This window comes from Callorhinus ursinus, unplaced genomic scaffold, assembly GCF_003265705.2.
Source record: "Callorhinus ursinus isolate GAN/ISIS: 27379988/994484 unplaced genomic scaffold, GSC_fseal_2.0 scaffold18, whole genome shotgun sequence".
NCBI lineage: Eukaryota > Metazoa > Chordata > Mammalia > Carnivora > Otariidae > Callorhinus > Callorhinus ursinus.
Genome location: NW_027397080.1, coordinates 9,060,124 through 9,078,270, shown reverse-complemented (window position 1 = coordinate 9,078,270; position 18,147 = coordinate 9,060,124). Strand labels below are relative to the sequence as shown.

At 43.8% G+C, this 18,147-nt stretch overlaps 1 protein-coding gene across 2 annotated transcripts in view; it reads left to right on the top strand.

The window, feature by feature from the left end:
- The first annotated feature begins 2,904 nt into the window (after positions 1 to 2,904).
- THRAP3 (thyroid hormone receptor associated protein 3) overlaps positions 2,905 to 18,147 on the top strand; it is a 74,074-nt gene continuing 58,831 nt past the window's right edge. The window contains exon 1 of one of the 2 annotated variants that reach the window (XM_025855663.2): positions 2,905 to 3,012. The gene's annotated coding sequence lies outside the window, so the exon portion shown is untranslated. Of the gene's footprint in view, positions 3,013 to 3,274; positions 3,985 to 18,147 lie in introns of those variants that run through there. The other variant, XM_025855664.2, reaches the window with a different exon arrangement.

Here is an 18,147-nt window from a genome sequence, read left to right as displayed (position 1 = left end):
AGCCGAAGGCAGACGCTTAACCATCTGAGCCACCCAGGTGCCCCCAGCAATAAATTTCTTAATGTTGTCTCTCCAGTTAGAGGTAAGCTCTGTGAAGGCACAGACCACATTTGTTTTGCTTACCATTTTCCTCCAGAGCTTCTAGCACAAGGCCCGGCCCATAGTAAACGCTCAATAAATGAATGTAGTGATAAGATTTTCTTTCTTTCTTTCTTTCTTTTTTTTTTTTAAGATTTTATTCATTTATTTGACAGAGAGAGAGAAAGCGAGAGCAGGAACACAAGCGGGGGAGTGGGAGAGGGAGAAGAACGCTTCCCGCCGAGCAGGCAGCCCGATGTGGGACTCCATCCCAGGACCCTGGGATCATGACCTGAGCCAAAGGCAAGATGCTTAACGACTGAGCTACCCAGGCGCCTGTGATAAGATTTTCTTTTCTTTTCTTTTTTTTGATATTTAAAAGTCTTAATATTTTATTAGAATATACTTCCAAACTTCTTTCCCCTCCATATCTAAACACAAACTTTAATTAAAAAAATATACATAAATCAGTAGAATACCATATTACAAATGCCCAGAAATGCAGAATAAAGACCAAGAACTGCTTGGAAATATTTCTAACACTTTTTGGGATTACATTCATAATCTAATAAAGATTATGAACTAGCACAATCATTATTGGGGCCAACAATTCAAAATATTTGCCTTATCAAAGCTAGCACCAAGAAAGTATTATGCACATAAACTTGAGAACCAGATCATCTTTACTTCAGAAAAGCACAGTCCTACGGAGTCCTGCTCTCTAGTGTAGCTAGTAAAAGGGTCAATCTGTCTCACTGAGGCATACGTCTGTCAGAGCCATTAAAGTCTCGTGATAAGATTTTCTTGAGAGGAGCTCAAAGCTTAGTGGAGAATACAGACATATCAACAATTAACTATGCAATTAGGTAATGTTGTATTACCTAATATGGAGAGAAAAAGAGTTCAGATTTCAGCAGGATTAGGTTGAGATACCAGTGGAAAATCAGGGTACGGGAACTCCTAACCATCTGGAACAATCTGAGTTGATATCAAGATGTTATTAACGGAGTAAAATGCACAGAAGAGATGGAGAAACTACCTGAGTATGCCAGGTCGCTCAAGGAGCGAGGTCACTCAGGGAGAGAGGTCACTCAGGGAGAAAGACTGAATGAAAAGAGAGGGAGGAAGCTGGAACGGTGGGGTAGGTTTTGGGCCAAACAAGGGGTGGAGGTGGATGGGAGAGAGGTAAGAGATCCAGCATAGAGTATTTCAGAAACCAGGAGGAGTGACTATTTTTGTATCCCTCTAGTTTACTATTGTGTTCCAAGTATTTTGCACTGGGCATGGCATATAGCCCTCAGAAAAGCTGTGAATTAAAAATTAGGTTGAGGGGCACCTGCGTGGATCAGTTGGTTAAGCCTCACACTCTTGATCTCAGCTCAGGTCTTGATCTCAGGGTCATGAGTTCAAGCCCCAGGTTGTGGAGCCTACTAAAAGAAAGAAAGAAAGGAAAGAAAGAAAAAGAAAGAAAGAAAGGAAGGAAGGAAAGAGGGAAGGAAGGAAGGAAGGAAGGAAGGAAGGAAGAAAGAAAAAGAAAGGAAGAAAGAAAATTAAGTTGATTCAGAACCTTACAAGAAGCACTGCAGGGCATGCAGGGAAGTGCTCAAAGAAGGAAGAAAGAGTAAGTAGCCTGGAAGGAATGCCACGAGTTCAGTAAGGGTGAGGGCTGTGGCATGATCTGAGACTTGAGTTGAGCCTGCTGAGCTTTTCTTGCAGGAAGAGCAGATTTCTTCAATATTTATTCGTATTTACTTTTACTTTGCCCTGGGGATGCAGAAATCCACCCAAACCTATCTCTGTTCTCAAAGAGCTCGCAGTCTGGTGGGGAAGACAAACAGAGGTCCTGAAAATTACAGAATAGGGTGCAAAGGTACGGTGGGAGTAGACATGGGGGGAGCTAGTAAACTTGGAAGGCTTCATAGAAGAGGTGACATTTGAGCTCAGTCTTAAAGGTTGGAGTTCATTAGGACAGTAATTCCAGCGGAAACTAGCTTGTTCAAAACCCTGATGAATGCAGTGGTCCTCGAACTTGTAGTTGGCACGAGAATCACTGGGGAAGTGTTCATAATGCAGATTCCAAGCCTATACTTCCCGGGAAACTTCTGGCTTAATAGGTGAGTGGCATCCATTTTAACAAGCTTCACAGGACTACACTTTCAGAAAATCTCTTTCTGTGCTCCCATGGTCATGGGCGGGGGAGGAGGCGGTGGCGGGAGATGAGGTGGGTCAGAGTTTGACCCATCGGGCTCCTGGGTCTCCGAAAGAGGTCACGCTATCACAATAAAAACAACTCCATTTTGAGTTGCGCTTTCAGAGTACAAGCCGCTTTCATGTGCTTTACTTTGTCGGACTCTCGCAACAACTCTACGGGATAGAAATTACGAGTGTCATACCGAGGAAACCGAGACTCACAGAGGGGAGACGTTTTGCTCAAGGTCACAAAGCGAGAGGTGGCAGGGCAGAGACTGAAAGCCAGGAGCCCCGATTCCCAGCTCACAGATTTTGCGACAACGGAGGAAGGCCGCCAGTGGGTGGGGCTCAGGCCCTCCCTTCAGGCTGGTTCCAAAATGGTGGGGGTAGTGGCGTCAGCAACGCCCCCGCCCCTTCCGTCCACCTCCCTCCTTCTTCCCCAGGCCACCCAGACGGGGGGAGGGGATGGAACGGAGCAACCCACGTGACTGCCGACAATCCGGCGCGTGACGCGAAGCGGCGGGCCCAACGCTCGCCTTGCCTTGTGGGAAACGTAGTTCAGCCGACCGTCAAGTTGGCAAAGAGAGACGGGGCTAGCACTACATTTCCCAGGAGTCAGCGGGGCGACGCCGTCGCTGCCGCCGTCCGAGAGCGGGGACGCGGGGCGCGCTGTCGGGCGGGGGCGAGGTTCGGGCCGGTTGTGCCGTTGCGAGGCTGCAGCTGCGATCGCTGCGGTGGGCCCAGGTGAGTGAAGGCCTTTGATGGGGATGAGAGCAGTTCCACCAGCTCCAGTCATTTTGTCTTTTATCTTTCCTCCGCGGCGGCTGGGTCAGGGTCTCCGGCAGGCCGGGCGCTGAGCCGCTCCCCCGCGCCTACCCCTAGGCCTCCTCTGAGCGGGCTCAGCTCTCTCCAGCTCCTCCCCCTCCCCGCCCTTCAGGGCTTCCCCTCGCTCAGGCCTAGCTCCCGACGCTCTGGGCCGCCTTTTCTCTCGAGCAGCTCCTACCCTTTTCTCCCCCTCCTTGCGAGCTTCGAGGAAGAGGCCTCCACCTCTTCCATTTCTCTCTTTAGTCGTAGGAACCCCATTATTTGGATTTCTCTTTTTCCCGGAACTCTTTGAGTGCTAACCCCCCCCCCCCCCCGGCTCCATTGGCCTGGTTCTGTCTTCTCCTAGGGCGCATGTGGCTGGCACTCAGTAAATGTTAGTCCTTCTTTTCTGCCTTGCGGCCAGAGGAGGCATAGTCCAAATTTATCTGCTCCGGGAACATTTGTGCGCCCACTTTTATTTCAGTCTCTTGGGTTGGAGGTGAGGCCGACTTGCATTCCAGTGGTAATCGGTGTGTGTTCTGCTTGTAGGAGGCAATTTTCTTTGCCTCCTTTAGCACCTTAGCAACTTTTATCAGCTTTTCTCACTGCCTTTGTAAATCTTACGGGTGGAGCATGGCGGCAGAAGCTGGCGAGTAGCGCTGGTGCCCAGAAGTTCGAAGCCATCAGGGGTAGTAGCGTGTTTATGGGGAGGTTGTTAATTGGATTGAAGGAGAAGGCTCAGAGTGTGGTAGAGCCTGGCGGGCGAGAGCCAGTGAAGCTTCTGGTGGCAGCATAACAGATGGATCCTGCAGCCAGCTTGCCAGGGTTCAAATTTTGGCCCCGTTAGCTTTTGATTTTAAGTCAAGGGGCTTCGCTTCCAGGTACCTCGATTTCCTTATCTGCAAAATAGCGGTAAGTAACAATGGCTACTTTATAGAGTGATTGTGAAGATTAAATGAGATTAAATTGAAAACCGCTTAGCTCATTACCTGACATGTATTAAACTACATCATTATCATCATCGTTTATAGGATTTCCAGATGGTGGGCTCAGAGTGGAAAGGCAGGTATCACACCAGCATTTTCCTTTCTTTTCAGATGGCCCTCCCTTTTTTTGTTTGTGGAAATATTGTCTGTTCGGTTATCTGGACAGCTTGATGTGTGTGATCATTAAGTAGAAGCCTGTTAAAGAGTCAGCAACGGTTCCTGCCATGAACCAACTTGTGGAGCAAATCGGGCTTAGTTTGCTCTTTGCTGGGAATTAACGTTTTGTGAATTAGTGCACACACTTTAGCAATACCAAAAACAAGATTATTCCGCAGCCACTTAGGCTTGATTGTATCTTGTAAAAGGTGAATTGAAGTTTTCAGAAGAAGTTGTATAACTAAAAATCTTTTATGTCTAATACAGGCTTTTTGCTTTGTTCTTTAACCCTTTTGGCACCAGTGGCAGGTCTCCGGTTTTGGAGACTGACATTTTTAGTCTGCAGATGTTTAAGTCCCATTTTAGTGGTGGGGCTGATAGTACTAATAGTAGCCAACAGTAGTTCTTTAGCATATTTCATTACCATTAACACCGCGTACAGGCACTTTTTGAATTTGGTTTAGCCAGTGAAATTATGGGTTACAAAAAGAGTGTCCTGTTTTGTCCTGAGAAATTAGGAGGAGGAAGCTTGGAATATTGCTGAGATTAGCGCCGAGGTGGGGAGAGATGAGGCTGACGGAGAGAGAGCAGAAGACCTATGACTATTATTTCGATTGGGTGGTCTCAACCACTAAGAATCTTAAGATGCTAGTCTGTTTCTCTTGGGCACGATGACATCCTGAATTGAAGGCAGCGTGGTTAACGCTGTTCTCTCAAATACTAGATTTTGATGGATTGCTTCACGTACTCATTCTGTAAACATCTAAGATTGAGTCAGTTCAGTATTTGGCTGATTGATTCAACAAATAGTGCCTGAGAACGTACCGTCTGCTGGCTCCTATGCTAGGCTGTGGGAGTACGGGGGTGGTGAGAGCAGAGATCTCGCTTTTGGAGAACTTCCAGTAGAGTAGGGGAAGACACAACAGGTAAGCCAATAAATGACAAATTGAGAAAAGTGATGTAGAGATATCAAGTAGGGACTGTAGTGGACACTAACAAGGGAGACCTCAGGGTGGTCAGAGAAGTTCTTTTGGGCGCGAGTGAGGAGACAGTTTTGTAGGAGGGAGGATTCCGTGTGGAGGGAACGGCAAGTGCCAAAACTTGAAGTTGGGGAGAATTTAGTGTGCTTTCAGCACTGAAAAGAGGCCCGAAGTAGCTGACACAGTGAGGAGAGAGGTTACAGAACAGATGGACAGGTAAGGTTGTTTGGGGAAGCCGTTGAAGCCTTCCGGTTGATACTTTAAAATCAGTTTTGCAGAGGTATGGAAGGTGGGGGGCGGGGGATATCATTATATCATTTAAGAGGCTGCTGTACTGGGCCAGGCTGGACATGGTAGTTACCTGAAGTAGGGGGATGGAATGGAGATGTATTGGTGGGAAGCAGGAGGGGGTTGGAGATGATGTAGGTTTAATATTCTTTGGAGCAGGCCATTCTTAATCTTTGGTCCATGGACTGTGGGGAGCCCAGGAACTATAAAATTTTTGTGAGGGAGTGCTTTTTCTCAAAGGTTTGATACCTTCTATCTTACTCATTCGTCTCAAAATTTAAGAATGCTGCTCTAGAGCTTGGAATGCAGGTTTATAACCCATAAAAAAGTAGTTGCCCAGAGCTTATCAGGAGAGTTTAGTCATGGGTACCCTTCTAAAAGATTGCTTTCCTTCGTCCTTTTTATTTTTAAGTAATCTCTACACCCCACGTGGGGCTCATACTCAGAACCCCAAAATCAAGAGTTGCCCCGAGAATTGAGCCAGCCAGGCACCCCATTTCTTAGTCTTTCATGGGAACTTTTTTAAAGATCAAGGTTAAATGCTGTGCCATAGATCATCTTTTAGTTTCTTTTTGTCTGCAAGTTATGGGCTGATGCACATACTGAGGAAGCTGAACATTAGTGAGCTCAGTTTCATGAAAATCCATTTCTCGCTCTTTTTTTTAAGATTTTATTTATTTGACAGAGAGAGGGAACACAAGCAGGGGGAGTGGAAGAGGGAGAAGTAGGCTTCCCACTGAGCAGGGAGCCCCATGTGGGGCTCTATTCCAGCACCCAGGGATCATGACCTGAGCTGAAGGCAGATGCATAACGACTGAGCCACCCAGGCGCCCCGAAAATCCATTTCCTAATGTTTTCTTTCACTGGAAGAAACAGTTCCTATTTTAAGTGGTACAAATGGAGCACTTTAGGGTATGAAGAGCAAGATCATTTTCTTGCTTTCCTTCAGCAGTTAGGGGTTTCAGATGTAAATTCATATTTTTTTTTAAAGATTTTATTTATTTGAGAGAGAGAATGAGAGATAGAGAGCACGAGAGGGAAGAGGGTCAGAGGGAGAAGCAGACTCCCTGCTGAGCAGGGAGCCCGATGCGGGACTCGATCCCAGGACTCCAGGATCATGACCTGAGCCGAAGGCAGTCGCTTAACCAACTGAGCCACCCAGGTGCCCTGTATATTCATATTTTTTGAGTATATTTTTACATGATGGTGTGTTATTGGATGTGTGGGGTGTACTTTGTACACCAGAGTTAGAGCTGTACCACTGAAAAAACCATGTATTTTTGTTTTTATGGCAGAGGTTGGAAACTGAAGGCTTATGGACTGAATCCAATCTCCAGATGTGTTTTGATTGGCTCACATAGTCTTATAAATTTGAATTCGTTGTCAACATAAAAAAACAAGGAGATTTTATGTAAAAATTTGGATTCAGGCTGCTTTTGAAAAATCAGTTCTGGCAGCCATGGACTTGTGTTTCTGCTTCATAGCAGCCATCTTTTGTAGTTGGTCATGTCTTCTCTAGTTGGAGACCTCGCTACAGCCTGACATGTATCCCTGACGTGGTGTGAAGTGTCACTTGATATTATTTTACACCTTATATTACATGTCTGTTTGTGGGCCCTTTAATTTGGTCTCCCTGTTCTAGATCTATGATACAGGTCTCTAATGCCTCCACTTAAGTCTTTTTTCTGTCTTAATGTTCTATCACCATTAAAAATTGTTTCATGTCTTGTTGCCTTATTTTTTGCAGGCCAGTGAGGGAGAGAAGTCCAAAACATTGAATTATTTTGTTTCCAAACTCAAGAAACCCAAGGGCTTTTAGAAAGTTTAAAGGCATTGACCTGACCCCAGTCCATGCTGGCATGGGGCAGTGTCCTCGTTTTTGTTCTGCCTGATTTGCTTTTTAGCATCTAGAATATCGTTAACGGCAGAGCTGGGCTTGTTTCAGAACATAGAACGCCAAGCAAAGAGAAATTGCTGAATGTTTAATTAGAAGACTTTTTGCTCTTGTCTTTAGGCATAAAGATCAAAATTGTGTTTTCTGTGTGTGTGTGTGTTTAATATGCCTTTTTTTTTTGAGAAATAATAACTCAAAATTTTTTTTAAAGATTTTATTTATTTGAGAGAGAGGCAGATAACTAGAGAGAGCAGCAGGCAGAGGGAGAGGGAGAAGCAGACTCCCGCTGAGCAAGGAGTTCGACGCGGGGCCCTATCCCAGGACCATGGGATCATGACCCGAATGGAAGGCAGATGCTGAACCACCTGAGCCACCCAGGTGCCCCAATAACTCAGTTTTTTCCTTCTATTTTGATAATAAGGGCAGGATAAATAAAGAATTGCTAGAGGACATCAGAGAGGTGAGACTGCTTTCTTAAAGTTACCCAGATTTCTTCACTCTAGGGCTCCATTACATGAGGGCTTCCCAGAAGATGGTCACAGTGTGTCTAAAGGATGTGTCCTGCAGTCTTGACTAATAGCTTTGGCTATCAGACTATGGGCTATCAGAAAAAAAAACTTTAAAAATGGAGGAGATTGGGGCACCTGGGTGGCTCAGTCGTTAAGCGTCTGCCTTCAGCTCAGGTCATGATCTCAGGGTCCTGGAATCGAGCCCCGCGTTGGGCTCCCTGCTCGGCGGGAAGCCTCCTTCTCTTTCCCACTTGCCCTGCTTGTGTTCCTGCTCCTACTATCTCTCTCTGTCAAGCAAATAAATAAAATCTTTAAAAAAATAAATAATTAAAAAAAATGGAGGAGATTAAGGAGGTTGGTCAGATGCCAGAGTGGGGTTGCCCACTAGAAAAAATTGGGTAAATTTTTTAAGATAAATTCTTGTTTCAGATATAATGAAGTGATGCTTTGTGTAGTCTTTTTTTTTTTAGATTTTATTTGAGAGAGAGAGAGCAAGAGAGCATGAGTGGAGGGAGGGATGGAGGGAGAGGGAGAAACAGACTCCCTGCTGAACAGGGAGCCCAACATGGGGCTTGATCCCAGGACCCTGGGATCATGACCTGAGCTGAAGGAGACGCCCAACCGACTGAGCCACCCGCACGCATCCCTTGAACAACGCGTTTCTTGACACCCTATCTATAGGTATTCCTCTCATCAACCCCCCCCGCACGTTATTACTGTAGGACATTATTTTTTTTGTTTTTTAAGATTTTATTTATTTGAGAGAGAGAGTGCTCCCAGAGGGAGGGGGACAAGCAGACTCCGTGCTGAATGCGGAGCCCGACGTGGGGCTCAGCCTCACGCAGGACCCTGAGATCATGACCCGAGCCGAAATCAAGAGTTGGAGGCTCAACTGACTGAGCCACCCAGGGGCCCCTGTGGGACATTATTTTAATCCACTGCGTCTTCACCTCTTTAGAGAGTAAAGCAGGGATTTGTTTGAATCACTACTGAGTCCCCACACCTTCTATGTTCTTTGTCACATAGAAGGGGCTTAGTAAATACTGAAAGAAAGGGTGAATTAATACGGGAAGAGATATGCTGAATGGTTGGCTGTCTCTGGAAGTGCTCCCGCTATTAAGTCCTGATTTACTCATATTCTGTTAAGCTACCAGTTGAAAATGATTTGTATGGTGGTATGTGAGGAGATTGCAGAGGGGCAGGAAGGTACTTTCTGGAGTGATAGAAATATTCCATATATATATATTTTAAAGTTCAACACGGGGCTTAAACTCAATGACCCTGAGATCAAGACCTGAGGTGAGATCAAGAGTCGGATGCTTAATCGACTGAGCCACCCAGGTTCCCCTGAAATATTCCATATTTTGGTTGGAGTAGTGTTTCACAGTATATTTTGTCAAAACTGACCAAACTGTTCTTACAATGTGTACATCTTTTGTAAGTGAATCATGAGGTTGATTTATGAAAATTTGTCAAAAGCCTTTCTCTAAAGACTTATACTGTAAAACTAAGATAACTATAAGTAGGTTGTGATGATAATTGTTTTTCTTGAATTCTTACTAAGTTTAGCCAAGTATGGATTGGACAGGAGATTTTAAAATACCATTTGGAGTGAGGAGGGTGCCTCGGGATCTGTTGAGGGAAGAGACTGAGCTGGCAGGACTCTGAGCAGCCCACTCCCATTTCAGTCAGAGCAGTTCTACAGTGATAATTTTTTACTTAGGGGTTCTGCTTAACATTTCATTTTTATTTATTTAAAGATTTTTCTTTAGAGAAATGTATGTATTTCATTTATTTTTAAAAATTTATTTGTCAGAGAGTGCACATGCACTCACGGCACAAGCAGGGGGAGCGGCAGGCAGCACGGCAGGCAGCGGGAGAAGCAGGCTCCCTGCCAAGCAAGAAACCTGATACGGGGCTTGATCCTAGGACCCGGGGATCATGACCTGAGCCGAAGGCAGATGCTTAACTGACCCAGCCACTTAGGTGTCCCGCTCTCATATTTATTATCTTTCTCTTTTTTTGAGATTATTTATTTGAGAGGGGCGCATAGGTGGCTCAGTCAGTTAAGCGTCTGCCTTCGGCTCAGGTCATGATCCCAGGGTCCTGGGATCAAGCCCCGTGCTCAGTGGGGAGCCTGCTTCTCCCTCTGCCTGCCGCTCCCCCTGCTTGTGTTCTCTCTCTCTGACAAAAATAAAATCTTTTTTGGGGCGCCTGGGTGGCTCAGTCGTTAAGCGTCTGCCTTTGGCTCAGGTTATGATCCCAGGGTGCTGGGATTGAGCCCCGCATCGGGTTCCCTGCTCGGCGGGAGGCCTCCTTCTCCCTCTCCCACTCCCCCTGCTTGTGTTCCCTCTCTCACTGTGTCTCTCTCTGTCAAATAAATAAAAATCTTTAAAAATAAATAAAATCTTTTTTTTTTCTTAAGTATTTTTTTAAAGATTTGTTTGTTTATTTGGGGGGGGGGAGGACAGGAGGAGAGGAAGAGAGTCTCAAGCAGACTCTGTGCTGAGCACAGAGCCCAATGTGGGGCTTGATCTTATAACCCTGAGATCACGACCCGAGCTGAAACGAACAGATGCTTAACTGAGTGAGCCACCCAGGCGCCCCAAAAATAAAATCTTTAAAAAGTAATCTCTCCACCCAGTGTGGGCCTCAAACTAACGACCGCAAGATCAAGGGTCAGATGCTCTACTGACAGCCAGCCAGGTGCCCTTTTTTAAGATTTTATTTATTTGTTAGAGAGAGAGAGCCCAAGCAGGGGGAGCGGCAGGCAGAGGGAGAAACAGGCTCTCCGCTGAGCAAGAGCCCAATGCACAGCTTGATCCCAGGACCCTGGCCTGAGCTAAAGGCAGACACCCAGCAAACTGAGCCACCCAGGTGTCCTGAATATCTCTTGTTTTAGAGAAGGAAGCTTAACGACATTTTTTTTTTTTAAGATTTATTTGAGCGAGAGAGTGCGAGCCTGCATGAGCAGGGATGGAGGGAAGGGGGAGAGAGAGGAATCTTCAGTAGACTCCCCACTGAGCATGGAGCCTGAGGTGGGACTCATCTCGTGACCCTGAGATCATGACCTGAGCTGAAATCAAGAGTCAGAGGCTTAACCAACTGAGCCACCCACGCACTCCTGAAGTTTTTTTGAATGAAAAAAACAAACTTTTTTTTTAAAGATTTATTTATTTGAAAGAGAGAGCACATGAGGGGGAGGGTCAGAGGGAGAAGCTGAGCAGGGAGCCCAGTGCAGGACTGGATCCCGGGACTCCAGGATCATGACCTGAGCCAAAGGCAGTCGCTTAACCAACCGAGCCACCCAGGCGCCCCTAATGAAAAAATTTTCAATATGGTTCATCCAAAGTGCCAGCTTCCTGATAAAACCTGATACCCACTGATTATTAATGAGTTGTGTATTTGCATACATGAACCATGAATGTAAGTGAAGATAACACTGAGTTTCAAAGTTGTCAACTGAGTTACTGCTGTGGCTATTTGGAAATTAAGATTTTATGTGCTAGTCAAAAGTATACATAAACTGTAACGTTATGTACAGTATGTTATTCCAGCTAGAATTTTGACCATGCCCTTCTCAGTTCATCTTACTCTGGTAACTAATCTGAGACCTGCCAACAAGAAATAGAGGGTACTTTCTGAGGAGAGGGTCTTTAGTTTCCTTGTTGGGTATTAAATATCACAGCAAAGCTATAGGGATACAGGCTTTGTCTTCTAGATTATTCATTCTCCTTCCTTTATTCCCTTTAATGAATAAGAAACTCATATATAAATCCTGGATACACTTTTTTTTTTTAAATTTTATTCATTTGACAGAGATAAGCAGGGGGAGCGGCAGGCAGAGGGAGAGGGAGAGGGAGAAGCAGGAGAGCAGGGAGTCCAACGTGGGACTCAGTCCCAGGACCCTGGGATCATGACCTGAGCTGAAGGCATATGCTCAACTGACTGAGCCACCCGGGCGCCCCTGGATACACTTTTTGATGCTTGTCTCCTATCATAAAGAATTATGTGTCCAAACTTAGCTTTTCCTGTAGTAACTCTTGAGTAATCTAGTTTCCTTTTGAAAGTATTACCTTTTCCTGTTGAAAATTTACATTTTTGGGCGCTTGGGTGGTTCAGTCAGTTAAGTGTCCCACTTCGGATTTCGGCTCAGGTCATGATCTTGCAGTCGTGGGATCCAGCCCTGTGTTGGGCTCCCCATGTGCTGAGCGTGGAGCCTGCTTGGGATTCTCTCTCCCTCTGCCTCTCCCCCCTGCTCATGCGTGCTCTCACACATGCACAAGCTCTCTCTCTCTCTAAAAAACAAACCAAAAACTTCCTGGGGCGCCTGGCTGGTTCAGTCGTTGGAGCATGCAGCTCTTATATCTCGGGGTTGTAAGTTTGAGCCCCACATTGGGTGTGGAGATTACTTAAAAAAAAAACAAAATTAAAAAAAACCCCCACAACCTTTTCTTGACTAACATTTCTTGTTATGTTATATAATATTAATGTAATTTTTTTTTTTTTCTCACTGAGCAGTCAGCACCTGAACTGGATCTAATATGGAGTTAGGCAAAATCCTAGGGATTTAGCCTGATCTCTGCTTTCCATCGTACAGATATTTGTGTATCAGGTTAGTTTTTTGAAGATGATTCTGGAAACAGAATTACTTTAAGGATTTGATTTATTGTTTGGTGATTATGTAAACACATTGCTTGGGGAAAGAGCCTCTCCCTTCCAGCTTTCTGGGTTTTTTTCCCCCAAAATGCCCTTTTAGAATACAGTGTGCTATGTGGTTTACACACATCAGTTCATTCAGTTCTTAAGATAGACTATAAGATTAGTGTATCTACTTTTGAGATATGAGAAAATATTATTAAGATTATACATCTTGCTCAAGCCTGCACAGAAGTGGAGTCAGGATGCTAACCCAGATCAGTCTTTTGTTTGCAAGGCTCTTGCTCTTTACCACTCTGCCTGTATTCAACGGATACCTTCATGTGCTTATCCTTTGGTGTAGAGTGGTTTCTTTGATTTGACCCTAAGAGCATTGCTTTATAAATCCTATTTCAGTAAATCTCAATGTGTTTGACCAAAAGTTTGTGAGGTCCGTGGGAATGCTAGTCCTTTTCTGTCTCTATCCTAGAGAATCTTTTTCCCTAGGAGACTGGGAAAGGGAATCCTAAAGGCAGCACAACCGCAACGTTCAGCATCGTGTAAACCTTTTTTTCATGCTTTAAAAAACATGCCATACAAAGACATCCAAAAATACAATAATAATACAAGTAGTACCCATATATTTAGGAGATTAATTTACGAAATAAAACTCTACTACCACAGTTGAATTTTCTAGGATTGTTCTCCCCTTCTCCCAACCATTTCTTTTTTTGGTGTTTTAAGATACAGGTTTTCCTAGACTTCTCTCTTTTTTTTTTTAAATATTGTATTTGTCTATTTGACAGAGACACAGCAAGAGAGGGGACACAAGCAGGGGGAGTGGGAGAGGGAGAAGCAGTCTTCCTGTGGAGCAGGGAGCCTGATGCGGGGCTCAATCCCAGGACCCTGGGACCATGACCTGAGCCAAAGGCAGACTCCCAACGACTGAGCCACCCAGGCACCCATTTTCTAGACTTCTCTTAAGTGTGTATGCTTTCCTAAACAAAATATGGTATTGTTTTTGTGTGGTTTTACGCTTTGCATATGTTTAATACTGATTTATTTTGGTAACTTTCTGCTCAAGCTTGTGTTTGGGATTCATTTATGGTATATGTGTTCATTTTCACTGTTGTACAGTATCCACTGTATGATTATATCACTTACCTGTTTTTCTATTGGTGCTCAGAGAGTGCCACCAAAAATTTTTTTTTTTTAAGATTTTATTTATTTATTTATTGAGAGAGAGAGTGAGCATGAGAGGGGGGAGAGTCAGAGGGAGAAGCGGACTCCCCGCTGAGCAGGGAGCCCAGTGTGGGACTCAGTCCCAGGACTCTGGGATTGTGACCTGAGCTGAAGGCAGAAGGCTTCACTGAGTGAGCCACCCAGGTGCCCCACTTTTTTTTTTTTTTTGAAGATTGATTTTTTTGAGAGAGTGCATGTGCGCCCTCATGTGGGGGAGGGGCTGAGAGAGAGAATCTAAGCATACTCCCAGGTGAATGCAGAGCCCCCCAAGTGGGGCGTGATCTTAGGACCCACCTGAGATCATGACCTGAGCTGAAACCAAGAATTGGACGCTTAACCAACTGAGCCACCCAGGTGCTCTCAGAAATATTCTTGTATATATTTTCTTTTGACTTGGGAGAGTTTCTAGGGTTTATGCCTAAAAGTGTAATTGCTGGGTCATAGGATGTACATCTCTCTCTCTGTCTCTCTTTTTTTTTTTTAAGTAGGCTCTACTCCCAGTGTGGGGCTTGATCAAGAGTCTCATGCTCTACTGATTCTGATCAAAAGTCTCATGCTTTACTGACTCAGCTAGCCAGGTGCCCCAGGATGTGCATATTTTTAACTTTATTAGGATACTAGCAACAGTTATTTTCCTGAGAGATTATACCAGTTTATATTCCATTACAAACATTTCTGTTGCTACAAATCTTAATGACACGATATTGTTAGACTTTAAAATTTTTGTCATTTTGGGGGCACCTGGGTGGCTTCGTTGGTTAGGCGTCTGCCTTCGGCTCAGGTAGTGATCCCAGGGTCCTGGGATCGAGCCCCGCATCGGGCTCCCTGCTTAGTGGGAAGCCTGCTTCTTCCTCTCCCACTCCCCCTGCTTGTGTTCCCTCTCTCACTGTCTCTCTCTGTCTCTGTCAAATAAATAAATAAAATCTTTAAAAAAAAAATAAAATTTTTGTCATTCTTTTTTTTTTTTTAAAAAATTTATTTTATTCATTTAAGACAGAGACAGAAAGAGAAAGAGAGAGAGAGCATGAGCAGGGGAGAGGCAGAAGGAGAGGGAGAAGCAGGATCCCAGCCGAGCCAGGAGCCAGACATGGGGCTCGATCCCAGGACCCTGGGATCATGACCCAAGCCGAAGGTAGACACTTAACCATCTGAGCCACCCAGGCACCCCAATTTTTGTCATTCTTATGAGTACGAAATATTTTATTGTAGTTTTAGAATGGCGTTTCTCTGATAGTGAAGATTAATCTTCTCGTGTATATTAGCTGTATAGGTTTCCTCTTTCTTGAATTGCCTGTTCATCCCCTTATCCCACTTTATTTGTAGCATTTATCATTTGACATACAATATGTGGTTACTTGTTTCTATATGTTGCCTCACCACGAGGTCAGAGACTTTTTCCCTTTGTCATTGTGTATCTGTAGTGCTTAGGACAGTGCCTGGCATATGGTAGGTGTTCAGTAAATATTTAATGAGATGATTTTTTTTTTTACCTAAACAATTGAATTTTTTAGTATTTTTATTTGTAGAAGTTTATATATAGTCTAGAGTCTGGATTTTAATCCTTTGATTATATGTTTTATGAATATGTTCTAGTATGTGGGTCCGTTTTGATTTTCTTTTTTTTTTTTTTAATTTAAATTCAGTTAGCCAACATAGTACATCATTAGTTTCAGGTGTAGTGTTTAAGAATCTATCAGTTGCTTATAATCCTTTTTTTTTTTTAAGATTTTATTTATTTGAGAGAGAGAGAATGAGAGACAGAGAGCACGAGAGGGAAGAAGGTCAGAGGGAGAAGCAGACTCCCTACTGAGCAGGGAGCCCGATGCGGGACTCGATCCCGGGACTCCAGGATCATGACCTGAGCCGAAGGCAGTCGCTTAACCAACTGAGCCACCCAGGCACCCTGCTTATAATCCTTTTGATTTTTTTTTTTTTTTTTAAAGATTTTATTTATTTCTTTATTTGACAGAGAGAGAGACAGCGAGAGAGGGAACACAAGCAGGGGGAGTGGGAGAGGGAGAAGCAGGCTTCCCGCCGAGCAGGGAGCCCGATGCGGAGCTCTATCCCAGGACCCTGGGATCATGACCTGAGCTGAAGGCAGACGCTTAACGACTGAGCCACCCAGGCACTGCTCGTTTTGATTTTCTAAAACAGACATTTACCAATCTCTACCTTTATGGTTTATAATTAGAATATTTTGTTTGTAATCCTTTTTCTTAAATTCATTTAGATTCCTATATTTTCTTCTTTTTTATAAAAATGTTTTTTAGAGAGTGTGAGAGTGTGGAGGGGGCGCAGAGGGAGAAGGAGAAAGTAGACTCCCCGCAGAGCAGAGCCCGAAGAGGGGGTTGATTTTATGACCCTGAGAGATCGTGACCTGAGCCGAAATCAAGGGTCAGACGCTTAACTGACTGAGCCACCCAGGCACCCCCCCAGGTATTTTCTTCTAAAAGTTTCAAAGCTTTTCACATTTAATGTTTGTTCCTTTTTTAAATTTTATTTAATTATTTTCAGTCCACTTAGAGTTTATTTTGTCTGTGAGGAGAGGTAGAGATCTAATTTTACTTTTTCCACGTGATTGGTTTTAGTGTTCTTTTTTTTTCTAAGATTTTATCTGTTGTTAAGTAATCTCTGCACCCAGTGTGGACCTTGAACTCATAACCCTGAGATCAAGGGTCACATGCTGCACTGACTGAGCCAGCCAGGCGCCCCTTGTTTTAGTATTTCTTAATATTTTGAATCTCGGGGCGCCTGGGTGGCTCAGTTGGTTAAGCGGCTGCCTTCAGCTCAGGTCATGATCCCAGGGTCCTGGGATCGAGACCCGCATTGGGCTCCCTGCTCAGTGGGAAGCCTGCTTCTCCCTCTCCCACTCCTCCTGCTTGTGTTCCCTCTCTCTTGCTCTCTCTCTGTCAAATAAATAAATAAAATCTAAAAAAAAAATATTTTGAATCTCAAGTCCTGATTTGTGTTTTGGGTTGTGTATAGTGGCCTTTATACTTTTTTGCCAGGGCTTAAATCTTCTTAACTTTATGCACGAGAGATTGGAAAAATATTAATGTAATCTAAAACCACATTTCCAAGAAATAAAAAGCAGGATTGCTAAATTAGGGATGGCATGAGTCATAAATCTTTTAGGGGAAAAACTCCATTTACAAGAATCAGTTTGACATGGGCGCCTGGGTGGCTCAATTGGTTAAGCATCCAACTTGATTTGGCTCAGGTCATGATGTCAGGGTTGTGAGATCCAGCCGTGTCACACGTTGGGCTCCCCACTCAGCAGGGAGTCTCCTTGAGATTCTCCCTCTCCTTTTGTCCCTCCCCTGCGTGCTCTCTATCAAATCTTTTAAAAAAAATCAGTTTGACAGATGATGTAATTCTCTTAGTAATTATACCACTTTTTATAGCAGCCTGTTTTCCTAGTTAAACTTAAGAATAATAGGACTGATTCTGGTGAGCTGTTACATTACTTATAAATGCTTTGGAATGAGATGCATTTTGTGAGGAACCTTCTGCTTAAGGGAATGGCTCAGTGGCCTTGGGAATTGGTATTTTGCGGGAAGAGAAGGCTTCAGCTTCCCTAAATGATGTTTATAAATTGCTGTTGGGTTAATATTGGCTACAAATTTATTTTCTAGAATTAGAACCAGAGAATATGGACATTTTGGGATAGATTTCCAAAATTGTTGGTAAGATTCTTTCTAATAGTAAGTTTAGTTGAAAATAAGTTTAGTTGAAAATTTGGCAGTATTAGTAGTAGTTACTTTCATGTCAAACCTAGTAATTCCTCCTGATTTGTAATTTAAAAAAGGAAAAACAAGAAAAAAATCTCCAAAGGTGATTGTTTTAATGGATTTTCAGCATATGATAGATCTTCTTGTTTATGATATTCTGTCATGAAATTTGGTCTCTTTTCTGTTGCTTATTTACAAATGAAAGCAAATGTGATTCATCTAAAGGTTGCTGTCTTTGCCTAATGCTCTGGTTTAAATGGGTTGTTAATTAAATTACTATTTTGGATGAAATTTTTTTTTTTTTAAAGATTTTATTTATTTATTTGAGAGACAGAGAGAATGAGAGAGAAAGCACATGAGATGGGGGGAGGGTCAGAGGGAGAAGCAGACTCCCTGCTGAGCAGGGAGCCCGATGCGGGACTCGATCCAGGGACTCCAGGATCATGACCTGAGCCGAAGGCAGTCGCTTAACCAACTGAGCCACCCAGGCGCCCTTGGATGAAATTTTTTTAATAAAGCTAAGCAGTTGCAGAAGATAGACTGTGAATGTACCATCTTCTTTTCCAACTCTAAAATAGTTTTTTGTTTACTGAAATTTCGTTTCAAATAGGCCTTTAGTGAATTAGATTTCTTTTTCTTTTTTTTTTTTTT